The sequence below is a fragment of the Babylonia areolata genome, chromosome 3 (assembly GCF_041734735.1).
Source record: "Babylonia areolata isolate BAREFJ2019XMU chromosome 3, ASM4173473v1, whole genome shotgun sequence".
Classification (NCBI taxonomy): domain Eukaryota; kingdom Metazoa; phylum Mollusca; class Gastropoda; order Neogastropoda; family Buccinidae; genus Babylonia; species Babylonia areolata.
The window spans coordinates 56,073,570-56,088,569 of NC_134878.1; positions in this window are offsets into that span (position 1 = coordinate 56,073,570).

Here is a 15,000-nt window from a genome sequence, read left to right on the forward strand (position 1 = left end):
AACAAGCGACAACAGCAGTAGAGAGTCACCCATGCGGATCACGTCCAACTCAACGAGCCGTGAAAGAGACAGGTAGAGACACACGAGTGACGAGCTCTGACGTCAGTCCTACCGGAACACCTCTGCCGTCACATAGACACGTAACACGTGACACGTGGTTTTTTCTTCTTCTTCTTTTTATTTTATTTTATTTTATTCTAAAACAACCACTGACGGAACAGGAAAGACAACACTGGCAGCATCGCATGCACGGGGTGACGTCAAGAGACCCACTACTTTCTTTCTTTTCTTTCTTTCGTTTTCTTTTCTGTTTCTTTCACTCTCCCCCCCCCCCCTCCCCCCATTCGCCCCCTCCTCCCCCCATCCCCCTCAGTTCCTGCAGGCAGTTTAATGGGGGCGGATCCCCAGGGTGTGCATGGGGGTTGGAGGGAGGAGGGAAGAGTGGAAGTGGATGGAGGGATATTGTTAGCGGTAGGATGGGTGGGTGCGGGGGGCGGGGGGCGGGGGTGTGGGGGGGCCTATTGTGGATCAGGGGTGGCAGAGGCGTACAGACGTCAGATATTCAGTTGTTTTTTTCTGCTTCTTCTTCTTCTTCTTCTCCTCCTCCTCCTCCTTCTTCTTCTTCTTCTTCTTCTTCTTCTTCTTCTCCTTCTTCTCCTTCTTTTTTTCTCAAGCGGGATGGGGGGTGGAGGGAAAATGTTGTCTCAGGGGACAGTCCTTTGAACTTGTATGCAAATGTCTGTGTTGCTGCATGTCCAGAGCTGTCCCAGCAGACATGGGCTTTTTCTTTAATCAATTTATTCATTTACGTTATTTCTTTTTCTGTTCATTTACTTGAGTTTCCTGTAGTATGGTACGTGTGTCAGTGAATTTCTAAGCCATAGCCTGTGCAAATGAACGTACGTATCCTTTTTTTTTTCTTTTTTTTTTGTGAAAGGAGTCGATAGTCTGCATGCTCTCTTATTTTTTTCTGTTCCTGTCACATATATATCTCCCCCCCCCCCCTCCCCCCCTTCAACGCACCGCATATTTCTTAAACTCATCGCACACAGAATCATCTGCAGACAAATAACAGACCATGATATTCCAGCCGCTGTGTGACTCGTTCTTTCAGACTGCTGCTGTAAACTCGCATTGTTCTCTTTACCCTTCAAAGTTCATTTTCATCAGCATTTAACGTTTGATACATCATCTTCTATGGCTACATTCTTCCCAGTGAGAGTTAAGGTTAAAAACAAAAAGGTTAAGGCAAATAAAAGTAGCGTGTATTAAGGGAGTCAAAAAAGACTTCATTAAAAAAAAAATTAACCCAGAAATTGCCACAACACCACAACATGACAAACATCACCGCGATTATCATCATTAACTTATTTTTGCCCGATACTGGCCTGTCGTTATTATAACCACCATCACCACCGCTGTCATCATCATTATTATCACGATCGTCGTGATCATTTCGTCACTTCCAAAGGCTTGGTGTACATGTAAAAATTCTTAACAAAACTTGTCACAACAACTGAAGAAAGAATGGAGGAGTGGGAAGGGGGGGTGGGGGGAAGGGGGTGCGGGGAGGTAGGGGGAGCCTGAGGAAAAAGTGTTTGTTGTTGTTGTTGTTGTTGGTTGTTTTTTTTTTTACTCACTTGTGTAAACAAAGTGAGTCTATGTTTTAACCCGGTGTTCGGTTGTCTGTGTGTGTGTGTGTGTGTCCGTGTGTCTGTGGTAAACTTTAACATTTTCTCTGCAAATACTTTGTCAGTTGACACCAAATTTGGCATAAAAATAGGAAAAATTCATTTTTTCCCCAGTCATCTTGTTTAAAACAATATTGCACCTCTGGGATGGGCACAAAAAAAATAAATAAAAAAGAAGCCTAATTATATGCGAACTGCGTTTACTGTTATATTTATATTTTTTGTATTTTCTAAACTTGGCACTTTGACCTCTTATTCTGACACAACAACAAGAGCAGTCATTATTATCTTCTTTTTTTTCAAACAGGAACTTCTTTTGCTAAGCATGGAAGTTTTATTTATTTTACAAACGTTTTGGTGCAGATAGTAAAAAAGGGAAATTACTCTGTAATTAATGATAGGGGACTTAATTCGCTTTAAACTGATCTTTCTCATCTTAAACATCACATTTTGAAATTATACTCAATACATAAAAAGCTTGGATTTTTTTTTTTTTTTAAGTGTATCACAAGTGAGTCTTGAAGGCCTTGCCTCTCTTGTCTTCTTTGCCTTTAGCGGTGCAACAGGAAACATTCGAAACAGCCTCTTTTAACAGACGGGAACACAAACTAAACGTTTCAGTCCTGTTTCTCTCTGGGGACAGAGTCATTAATTTTGTCTTAAGAGGGAAGGGCCGGGGCGGGAAGGGGGGGGGGGGGGAGAGGGGGGGCCGGTGTGGGTGGTGACAGGCAAAGACAGGGAGGACTTCTCTGCTGATGTCACACTGACCCCCCCACCCCCACCCCCCCATCCCACCCCCACCCCCTCCCTCTCAGGTCGCCGCCGGTTAGGAGGAAGTGGGACAATGATGACTCTGTTTCGTTTTGTTTCTTTTCACTGCAGAAGCGGACTTCCGGCAGCGAAGAAGGGCCCGGTTTTTCCTCACCGCTGAATGGAGCATGCGGGAGGGGGGGGGGGGGGGGGGGGGGGGGGGGGGGCAGGGGGGAGCTTTTTTGTATTGTATTGTATTGTATTGTATTGTACAATAATAAATAGATAAACTTGAAAAAGTTTTGATCCAGCAATTCTGAAAAGATTATCTAGTATCTAAAACGGATAGTCCGAAACCATCAAAAACAAAAAAAACAAAACAAAAAACAACAACAACAGCAACAAAAAAGAATAAGAAAAATGATAATGAATATGTTAAAAAGGTAAATGAAATACACACAAACAAACAAACAAACAAGTAAATAAATGAATAAATATCTCGACCCTTCCAAACATGCAGGTAGCTGACTACCAAGTCGGTGACTTGCTTCGTCCTCTTCTTCTTCTTCGTTCGTGTGTACAAAGAGTGGGTGGGCTTTTTTACGTGTATAACCGTTTTCATCCCGCCCATATACCCTACGGGCAGCCATACTCCGTTTTAAGGGGTGGGTGACATAACTCACTCAGTACGGCCAGTCCTCTCTTCTCCTGTACACAGACCCCTCGGATGTCCAGTGGGTGTCTCTATGACCCAACCTTTAGCTTCCGTCGTCAGAATTGTGGTATTCTTTGTCAACATTCACCTCTTCAGTGTATGAGCCTTCCGCTTGTAATATTTTGATGGTTGTAATTGGGGTGAAACGCTGTTAACGTCGTCTCTTTCGCCGTTCGTATGGAGAGAGTTAATTAACGATCTATGTGCGAGAGAGATCAGCAGATTGCCCGAATCTGTCCTTGGCTATACTCTTCGCCACCCACACGGTCAACACATCTCATGAGGAAGACCCTTTATCATTGCTAGTCTGCACAACCCTCAGCAGCTGCGCCGCGACAACTACTGATCAGCTATCAACCACGGGGATGATTGAAGACATGTGTGTGCACCTGCTGCCTTTGTAGGAGGAGGAGGAGATGGTGGAGGTGGAGGAGGAGGTGGAGGAGAAGGCGGTGGTAGAGGAGGTGGAAGAGGTGGAGATGGAGGAGGTGGAGATGGAGGAGGTGGAGGAGGAGGTGGTGGAAGAGGTGGAGATGGAGGTGGTGGAGGTGGAGATGGAGGAGGAGGCGGTGGTAGAGGAGGTGGAAGAGGTGGAGATGGAGGAGGTGGAGATGGAGGAGGTGGAGGAGGAGGTGGTGGAGATGGAGGTGGTGGAGGTGGAGATGGAGGAGGAGGCGGTGGTAGAGGAGGTGGAAGAGGTGGAGATGGAGGAGGTGGAGATGAAGGAGGTGGAGGAGGAGGTGGTGGAAGAGGTGGAGATGGAGGTGGTGGAGGTGGAGATGGAGGAGGAGGAGGTGGTGGAGGTGGAAGAGGTGGAGATGGAGGAGGTGGAGGAGGTGGAGGAGGAGGTGGTGGAAGAGGTGGAGATGGAGGAGGAGGAGGTGGAGGAGGTGGAGGAGGAGGAGGTGGAGGGGGAGGAAGAGGGGGTGGAACAGGAGGAGGTGAAGGAGGAGGAGGTGGAGGAGGAGAAGAAGGCAAGGGAATTGTAGCTGAGCACGAGTGAGGGTGTGCAAGCCATCCAGGCCAACCCACACAAAAGCGATGACGTACGCACTGCCAACAGGTTCTCTTAATAAACCATGCTCTTGTGCGAGTCCATCCCCCGCCCCGGCGGTTGCTGACCTGTACTGTACTGACGTCGCTTCACTTTATCATCCAGTTAGTTAAGACATTAACGAATTTATGAATTAATCAATTAGCTGGGGATGGTGGGCCGGCGGGGGCCGGGGTTGGGGGAGGGGGGGGGGGGGGGGGAAGCGGGAAAGGACAGGCGTGCGGTGCTGCCAAACAAACCGTTAAAGTAGTGGGTGCGCGGGGAGGAGGGGGGTGCGGGGGAGGGGGGGGGGGGTTAAGGAGGAGGACGGATGATTTGGGATTGTCGTCATGACCGTAATTGACAGATACAGAGAAGGATTTTTTTTTCTTCTTCTTCTTCCTTTACTTCTTTTTGTTGTTGTTGTTGTTGTTGTTGTTGTCTGATACGTTTATCAACGCTTCCTCACCTTTTTACTCAACATGGGACTTCCTTTCTATTCTGTTTGAGCAGAGGATGAGACTTTTTTTTTCTTTTTCTTTTTTTAATAAATATTTTATTCGAGTTTAACATTTAATACATACAGACGGACATGCAAAACCAACATCTGGAATCAACAATACTTGCCACTGTGCACCACCTAAACTGCAAATCAGGAAAATGACACAACACTGTCTTCATACCGAGAAAAAACAAACAAAAAATTCACATGCACTGTTAAAAACAAGTAAATGAAAGGTGAAAAAGAAAATAAAAGAACAAACGTTACATTCGTGGTTGTCTCTACTCCTCCTCGTTGCCTTCAATCATTTTTATGTAAGGGCACCATTTTCTAGAAAATGCTATGGACATCATTTCCATCGAGTGTATATATTTTTCGGTTTTATATATGTTTCTTAGGTCTGTTAGGGAGTACTTTATACATGGTTTGATTTTATTTATTCTGCATTTATAAATGAAATGTTTCGCCACTAGAATGATATAGTCAAATATTTCACCTATTTTTATAACATCATCATTTCCAAATAATATTAACTCTATTTTTTTTCTTTAACTCTCTCCATACGAACGGCGAAAGAGACGACATTAACAGCGTTTCAACCCAGTTACCATCATCAAAATATTGCAAGCGGAAGGCTCTTATACTGAAGAAGTGAATGTTGACAAAGAATACCACAATTCTGACGACGGAATCTAAAGGTTGGGTCATTCAGACACCCACTGGACATCCGAGGGGTCTGTGTAGAGGAGAAGAGAGGACTGGCCGTACTGAGTGAGTTAACATTTCGTGTGTGTTTGTGTGTGATGGTGGTGGTGGTGGTGGTGGTGGTGGTTGAAACAGGGGATGGAGAACAGCTGTTGGTAAGACAAGGGGGGAGGGGGTCACATGTAAGGGGGGCGGGGGGGACATGGGGGCTGAACGTAAAGGAGAGGGAGGGAGGGAGGGAGGGGAGAAGAGCGGAGGACGGAATCCCACCTCCACCTCTAAACCCTTCAGTGTCAGCTCAGACTGACCTGTACTGGGTGAGCACCAGTTAATTAAGCTCACTCTTTTACATGCAAAACAAAGGTCACTCCTTGAGACTGGTCAAAACTTTCAAAGCACACACACACACACCCATTTATTGATCAATCCATAAGCATCTTCAAGAACAGGCCAGCTAGCATATATATAGTGTCGCTGACTGCGGAAAACGGACATTAAAACTGACGTAAGTTCTTGACGTTTTAAAACTGTGACGTTGTTTCGTAACCAGACAACCAAGAGTTACGTCCCACGCGTGTAACTAGGAGACCGCTACACAAGCATCACGCGCCGTATTTTTTACTACCCGCTCTCTCTCTCTCTCTCTCTCTCTCTCTCTATATATATATATTTTTTTTTTTTTCCCCCTTCTTTGATGTGCAACCCTCCATACCCCCATCATACCCCCATCCCTTTACCGCCCTTTTTCACACACACACACACACACACACACACACACACACACACACACACACACACACACACACACATTACACGAAGAGAGAACTCTGAACTCTGAACTGGTTTAATTCGTGAGGCCACCGAAGAGAGAGAGAGAGAGAGAGAGAGAGAGAGAACAGAAACAGTTCCTCCGCGTTTGTGAGATTTTGGGGTCTGTAGTCAATGTACAGTCAAGGGGACATGCTAATCAGATAATAATCAACCAGTAAATAATACGTTCTACCCTACAAACATCCCCCACCAGGTAACAATCAGACTGAAAATAATACGATCCACCCAGGGTACATTCTCTGTCAGGTAATAATCAACAATAAAATGGGACGTTCTGCCCAGGATACATCCAAGGTAATAATCAGCCTCAAAACGATACGCTCTAACCAGGGAACATCCTTCACCAGGTAATAATCAACCTGAAAATAGATGTTGTACAGACGTCCAAGGTAACAGTAAGCCTGAAAATACTACATTCTACTTTGGGGACATCCTTCACCAGGTAACAATCAGCCTGAAAATACTACATTCTACCTTGGGGACATCCTTCACCAGGTAACAATCAGCCTGAAAATACTACGTTCTACCTTGGGGACATCCTTCACCAGGTAACAATCAGCCTGAAAATACTACGTTCTACCTTGGGGACATCCTTCACCAGGTAACAATCAGCCTGAAAATACTACGTTCTACCTTGGGGACATCTTTCACCAGGTAACAATCAGCCTGAAAATACTACATTTACCTAGGGGACATCCTTCACCAGGTAACAATCAGTCTGAAAATACTACATTCTACGTAGGGGACATCCTTCACCAGGTAACAATCAGTCTGAAAATACTACATTCTACCATTCTACCTAGGGGACATCCTTCACCAGGTAACAATCAGCCTGAAAATACTACATTCTACCTTGGGGACATCCTTCACCAGGTAACAATCAGCCTGAAAATACTACATTCTACCTAGGGGACATCCTTCACCAGGTAACAATCAGCCTGAAAATACTACAATCTACCTAGGGGACATCCTTCACCAGGTAACAATCAACCATAAATAATACGTGCTATCCACAAGACATCCAAGGTAATAATCAACTTGAAAATAATACGTTCTACCCAGGGGACATCATCATCAGGTAATAATCAACCAGTAAATAATACGTTCTACCCAGGGGACATCCTCATCAGGTAATAATCAACCAGTAAATGATACGTTCTACCTAGGGGACATCCTCATCAGGTAACAACCAGCCAGTAGATTATACTTTCTTCCCAGGATATACATCCTCCGCCAGGTGATAATCAGCCGCCTGAAAATAGACGTTCCACCCAGGTGACATCCTTCAACAGGTTAACACCCAGCTTTTATAAATTATACCTTCTGCCCAGGAGACATCCCCTACCAGGTGATAATCAGCCGCCTGAAAATAGACGTTCCACCCAGGTGACATCCTTCAACAGGTTAACACCCAGCCAGGTGATAATCAGCCGGACATCAGACATTCCGCCCAGGAGACTTCTTCCGGTAGAGAAGAGACAGCAGAGGGGTGGGTGGGGTGGGGGGGGAGAGGGAGGGAGGAAGGGGTGGGTGGGGGCCGGGGGGTTGGGAGATGGGGGTGGGGGGTGGGTTGAAGGGGGAGGGGGAGGGACTCATCTGTCCCTAACAAAATGCATCGTGTGGAAGTCAAACATTTCCATGCAACGCTGTGGGTGGTGGTCAGTCTCCATGGCACGATGATGGAAAGGGGGGGGAGGGGGGGGAGGGGAGGGGACCAAAGTAGGTTTGGTTCTCTCTCTCTCTCTCTCTCTTTCTTCTTCTCTTTTTTCTCACCGGGGGAAGGGGGGAGGTAGGGGGGGGGGTGTCGTTAAAGCCGAGTGACGATTTCTGCTCACGTCGGGCATCATTAGCTTTTGTCAAAGAATATCTCTTAAGTTCTCTCGGGTTTTTGACAAATAATTCATGTGGTCTGTCTTGTCTGTCTGTCTTCTCTCTCTCTCTCTCTCTCTCTCTCTCTCTCTCTCTCTCTCTCTCTCTCTCTCTCTCTCCTGTCTGGATTCACAGCATTTTATTACACTGAAACAAAGCCATAATTGAATAAATAAATAAATAAATAAATAAATAAATAAATAATCTGAACCGAAATTAAAGACACAGATCACAGACCATTCCAAAGCAGCCAAAAAAGTCAAGTCTTGTCACTGTGTGGCTGTCCGTTAGATGAACGATCACAGCACCCCTCACTTGAAAGCATAATCAGTTTTTTCTACTTTCTCAGGATTTTGATAAATAACTCTCTCTCTCTCTCTCTCTCTCTCTCTCTCTCTCTCTCTCTCTCTCTCTCACCCTTGCTTGTTTAGACCTTATCATGTTAATGTCATCAACAAATAAAAAGACTGTCAAGGAGTTCGCTCTATATCTGTATAAAGACTCAAAAGGAGAAGTGTATATGTTACATCATGAAGACTTTTGAATGCATGACTTCAGCATTTTACTGTATATCCCCCTTCAAAGGAGCTGTGGCTTATATGAATAAACCATCTCAATCTCAATCTCTCTCTCTCTCTCTCTCTCTCTCTCTCTCTCCGCGCGCGTGTGTGTGTGTGCGTGTGTGTGTGATTGTGGGTGAGGAGGATGGGTGTGTATGTGGGATGTGTGAGTGAGGGGTGTGTGTGTGTGTGTGTGTGTGTGTGTGACAATCTAGAGTGGGGAGGGGGTGAGCTGGAGGGGGGGGGGCCGTGAGGGGGGTTCAGACGGGGATGGTTGTGAGTTGGCGCTCGCGATCTTGCGCGACGGAGAGTGAGCGTGCGTGAATGCATTTGTTTCTGTCTGAAAGCGAGCGTGCGTGCGCGTCGGTGTTGATAGTTCAAATGATCATGCAAGTTTCTTGAGGTGTTCACAAGAATGCGTGTTGTTTCTTGTCCCCTTGTCTGAAGGGCGTTGTAACGCTGAATGGACATTAAAATCTCTCTCTCTCTCTCTCTCTCTCTCTCTCTCTCTCTCTCTCTCTTTATAGGAAATTCCCGGAAAGAATCATTCGTAACAAGAGTACCATTTTTACCCCTCGTCCCAGAACTAACCTTTTCATGTCCTCTCTCACTTATTCTGGTGGTAAACTGTGGAATGAAATCCCCGAGTATCTTAGAAATAGATCTACTGTAGCATCTTTCAAAAAATCGTATCAAAAATATCTGATGCAACAAATGTAATTAGTACCAGCAAAATCAAAGCATATGATGAGATCCTAGTAAGCCAACGTACTTTGATTAATATTGTTCTCCAACAGTGTGTAAGCATGGAAAATCGGCGAGTGTAAGTATGCGTGTGTATCTCTGTGTACTTGTGTGTTCGCGATTATGTGCATGATGCCTGTGTGTGCACACACGTGGGCGTTTGAAGATTTTCATGTGGTAATGTTTTGTATGATTTTCATGTTTCCGTAATTGTAGTCTTTGATTCATCCATTTATGTAACTATTATTATCTATTTGGTTTGTTCTATGTCATTTATTATTCATACTTATTTCATTTATTACAATGTGTGTATGTGTGTGTATGCGTGTGTGAGGGCATGGTGTAAAGAAGCTTCCAGCTCATCCATTTTACCCTCAATAAAACATTTGTCATTGTCATTGTCATTGTCACTGTTTGTCATTGTCTCTCTCTCTCTCTCTTCCCCCTGTACACACTCAAACTCACAAACTACCAACGTACAATACTGACAAACATGAAAATCCGCACTGGGGGTTAGGGGGAAAGAGAAAAACTGAAATTCGCAGAAGATAGGTGGCGATATATTTGTATTTGCATTTCTTTTTATCACAACAGATTTCTCTTTGTGAAATTCGGGCAGCTCTCCCTTGGGAGATTGCGTCGCTATACTACAGCGCCACCCATTTTTTTTGTATTTTTCTCCTGCGCGCGGTTTTATTATTTTTGTTTTGTTTGTTTTTTGTTGTTGTTGTTGTTGTTTCTTTGCAAGGAACAACCCTTTTGTTGCCGTGGGTTCTTTTACGTGCGGTAGGTGCATGCTGCACACGGAACCTCGGCTTATTGTCTCAACCGAATGACTCAAGGTCTAGAGGAGGTGGAGAAAATATCGGCGGCTGAGCCGTGATTCGAACCAGCGCGCTCAGATTCTCTCGCTTCCTAGGCGGACACGTTATATGGAAGTGAAAGTCATACAGACAGCTGGAAAAATAGGGGGAAATAAAAATGAAAATAAGGAGAGATAGAGACAGACAGACAGACAGAGCAACAAGCCCGTCTATCAGTTTGAAGAGATTTTCTTCACGCTTTGGCCCCAGGGTAGGGACGGTCGGGTGGGGTATGGGTGGAGGTGAAGGGGGCGGTGGAGGGAGTGTGTGTGTGTGTGGGACGGGGGGTTGGAGGGGGGGGGGGGGCGTTTAAGCTATACTACCCTGCTGGTTTGTTTTGCGTGCTGTGACCTAATTACATCAGCAGCTACACGGATGTTTACGTAATAAAGCTTACAGGCGTCGATTCAAGTGACTCGCTGTGTTTGCCTGTCAGCTGGTTTATCTGTGCATTGCGTCTCTCTATCTAATCCTCTGTCTCCGTCCTGTGTGTGTGTGTGTGTGTGTGTGTGTGTGTGCTCTCCCCCTCCACATTCATTATTGTGGATGACCGATTTACTTGCTTGTTTGTTTGCATGAATTTTATTATCATTCGTAATAACTTTCAAGGAATATACGCACGTAGAATCCAGTAGCTGTGAGCAATCCGCACGCTCGCGCGCGCGCGTGTGTGTATGCGTGCGTGCGTGCGTGCGTGCGTGCATGTTTGTGTGTGTATGTGTGTGTTTTCTTTCCCTCCTCCACACAGACACTTTTGTGGATGACCGATCATTTATTTGCTTATTTCTTTGCATGTATTTCATCATCAGTCGTGAAAAATCTTTCATGGAATGTACCTACGTACAATCCAAAGGCTGTGGCCAATCCTTGCTTTGATACAAACCGATCAATTAATTAAGCAAGGTGACTAATTCCATGATACCAGTTCCATGATACGAGGGAAGACTGAAGCAAACATCAGGAAAATAATTCTAACGGGGCCAACCTTTTCACCTTCGTCAAAGAAAACGATGGATATTGAACTGTAACCCACTACCAACCACCCACCTTGAGACGTTTCAGTTTCAGTTTCAGTAGCTCAAGGAGGCGTCACTGCGTTCGGACAAAACCATATACGCTACACCACATCTGCCAAGCAGATGCCTGACCAGCAGCGTAACCCAACGCGCTTAGTCAGGCCTTGAGACGTTCAAGGAATATAATCAGATGTAAAGAAAGCTACGGAGCGTGAAACACTAACCAGCTAACTAACTAGTAGACCGAGTTCAAGCCAGTACTGTTCAATGTTTACCACCAGCTTCGCACAAAGCAATAAAAGGAACGCATGAATGTATGCATGCATATATATATATATATATATATATATATATATATATATATATATATATATATATATATATATATATAAACAAAACACCGGAAGTCCGGTTCCTCTGCTACAAAATATAGGCTATATTATCATTTATCGATTGTAAGCTGGCAAAAAGTGCAAAGGAGAACACACACACACACACACACACACACACACACACACACACACGGGTTCATCCGTGTGCCTATGGTGGCGTTGATGCACGCATGCGAGGTCGACCGTGACGTCTTCAAATGCCATTTATAGTGCATCGAAGGTTCATGCAAAAGTAGAAGACATTCCGCAAGGTTGACAACAGCGATGCTGACGTTCGTCAGATCGGTATACAGAGACAATGACGTCTTCAGATGATTACTGTATACGTAGTTACAAACATCAAATATAGTTCCACTGACGTATTCTGTTACTGTGTGGAGTTACACGGACGTCTACAAGACATTTGACGTCTTCAGATAACTGCATTCAGTTACATCGACGTTTTCAGACACTGTATGCTGTTGCGCTGACGTCTTCAGATACTGTATACAGTTACACACTGACGTCTTCAGATACTGTATACAGTTACACACTGACGTCTTCAGATACTGTATACAGTTACACACTGACGTCTTCAGATACTGTATACAGTTACACACTGACGTCATCAGATACTGTATACAGTTACACACTGACATCTTCAGATACTGTATACAGTTACACACTGACGTCTTCAGATACTGTATACAGTTACACACTGACGTCTTCAGATACTGTATACAGTTACACACTGACGTCTTCAGATACTGTTACAGTTACAAACTTACGTCTTCAGATACTGTATACAGTTACACACTGACATCTTCTGATACTGTATACAGTTACACACTGACGTCTTCAGATACTGTATACAGTTACACACTGACGTCTTCAGATACTGTATACAGTTACACACTGACGTCTTCAGATACTGTATACAGTTACACACTGACGTCTTCTGATACTGTATACAGTTACACACTGACGTCATCAGATACTGTATACACTTACAAACTGACGTCTTCAGATACTGTATACAGTTACACACTGACGTCTTCAGATACTGTATACAGTTACACACTGACGTCTTCAGATACTGTTACAGTTACAAACTTACGTCTTCAGATACTGTATACAGTTACACACTGACATCTTCAGATACTGTATACAGTTACACACTGACGTCTTCAGATACTGTATACAGTTACACACTGACGTCATCAGATACTGTATACAGTTACACACTGACGTCTTCTGATACTGTATACAGTTACACACTGACGTCATCAGATACTGTATACACTTACAAACTGACGTCTTCAGATACTGTATACAGTTACACACTGACGTCTTCAGATACTGTATACAGTTACACACTGACGTCTTCAGATACTGTTACAGTTACAAACTTACGTCTTCAGATACTGTATACAGTTACACACTGACATCTTCAGATACTGTATACAGTTACACACTGACGTCTTCTGATACTGTATACAGTTACACACTGACGTCTTCTGATACTGTATACAGTTACACACTGACGTCATCAGATACTGTATACACTTACAAACTGACGTCTTCAGATACTGTATACAGTTACACACTGACGTCTTCAGATACTGTATACAGTTACACACTGACGTCTTCAGATACTGTTACAGTTACAAACTTACGTCTTCAGATACTGTATACAGTTACACACTGACATCTTCAGATACTGTATACAGTTACACACTGACGTCTTCAGATACTGTATGCATGATAGTCGTATCCGACTATGACCATCAGTACAGCAGAGGAGGTAACTGCTGTCCTGACTATCGGGAGCCAGAATTTGATTATAGTGGAGAGTGTCTTGCCCAAGTTACATCCCCCACTCTTTCGGCCAAGAGGGCTTTAGGACAGCCCCTAAGGCTGCAGCACTAGGAGCCAATGCAGTGCTTCCTCCTAGTTTGAGAGTCATAGTCCTTCACAAAAGACGAATGAATTCCCATTGCGATGGAGAGAACCACTGATCATACAGCTCCCAATTCACTGTTGGCCCAACTGTAAGCTTATGTCAATCTGTGAAATTATACCCAGTTACACTGATGTTAAAAACATACTGTACACAGTTATATCGACATCTTAACATGCTGTATTCAACTGCACTGAAAGAATTTACACGGAATCGGGTGTGATGTCCTAATGAAATACTGCATTCAGTCTTAAAAGATAATAATAATAATAATTAGAAGAAAAAAGAATGACGCCTTAAAAAATATCAGTCATAATCAAAATACAGGAGTTCAGTTGGAATCCCATACACAGCACGGAAACAAAATGCACGTGACATGTGGGACTGTACCGCACTGATATAAAAATATTCAGAAAAGTATGCAGAAATAATATGTGTTTCCAAACTAGTTTTCAGAGCAGTCGCCTGGGCATCTCCGAATACTCCCCGCACACGTTCGCGCACTGATCCACTGATCAAAGAATAATCAGAACATAATGTAGACATATCTTTTTCCAAACTATCTTAAGATCAGTGTGCCTGGACGTCTCCGAATACTTCCACACACGTTCGCGCGCTGATCTAAAAATAATCAGGAAATAATGTAGGCTGCAACTCCCACGTTCACTCGTACACAAATGAGTGGGCTTTTACGGTGTATGACCGTTTTTTAACCCGCCATGTAGACAGCCATACTCCGCTTTCGGGGGTGTGCATGCTGGGTATGTTCTTGTTTCAATAACCCACCGAACGCTGACATAAATTACAGGATCTTTGATCTGCGTATTTGATCTTCTGCTTGCGTGTACACACGAAGCAGGTTCAGGCACTAAGCAGGTCTGCACATATGTTGACCTGGGAGATCGTAAAAATCTCCACCCTTTACCCACCAGGCGCCGTCACCGTGATTCGAACCCGGGACCCTCAGATTGAAAGCCCAACGCTTTAACCACTCGGCTATTGCGCCCGTTGAAACATGTATTTCCAAACTAGTTTTAGATCACTAGCCCTGACGTCTCCGAATACTTCCACACACGTTCGCGCACTGATCTAAAAATATTCAATAAAATCATGTAGAAATATGCCTTTCCACAGAAGAGTATGTAGAAATATGTGTTTCCAACCTATTTTTAGACCAGAGGCCTGGACGTCTCCGAATAGTTCCGTACACGCTCGGTCCGACCTTTCCCATAGCGATGACGTTCGGTTGAGTGACCTTTGTGGTTTGTTCCCCGCCCCCGTTTAGTCGGGGTCGTCAAAAGGCTGCGTTGTCTTTACGTTACTTCTCCCACACAGTCAGTTCAGTACACCAGCGGGCGTGCTAGTATATCATATATTATAGCACAGGCGT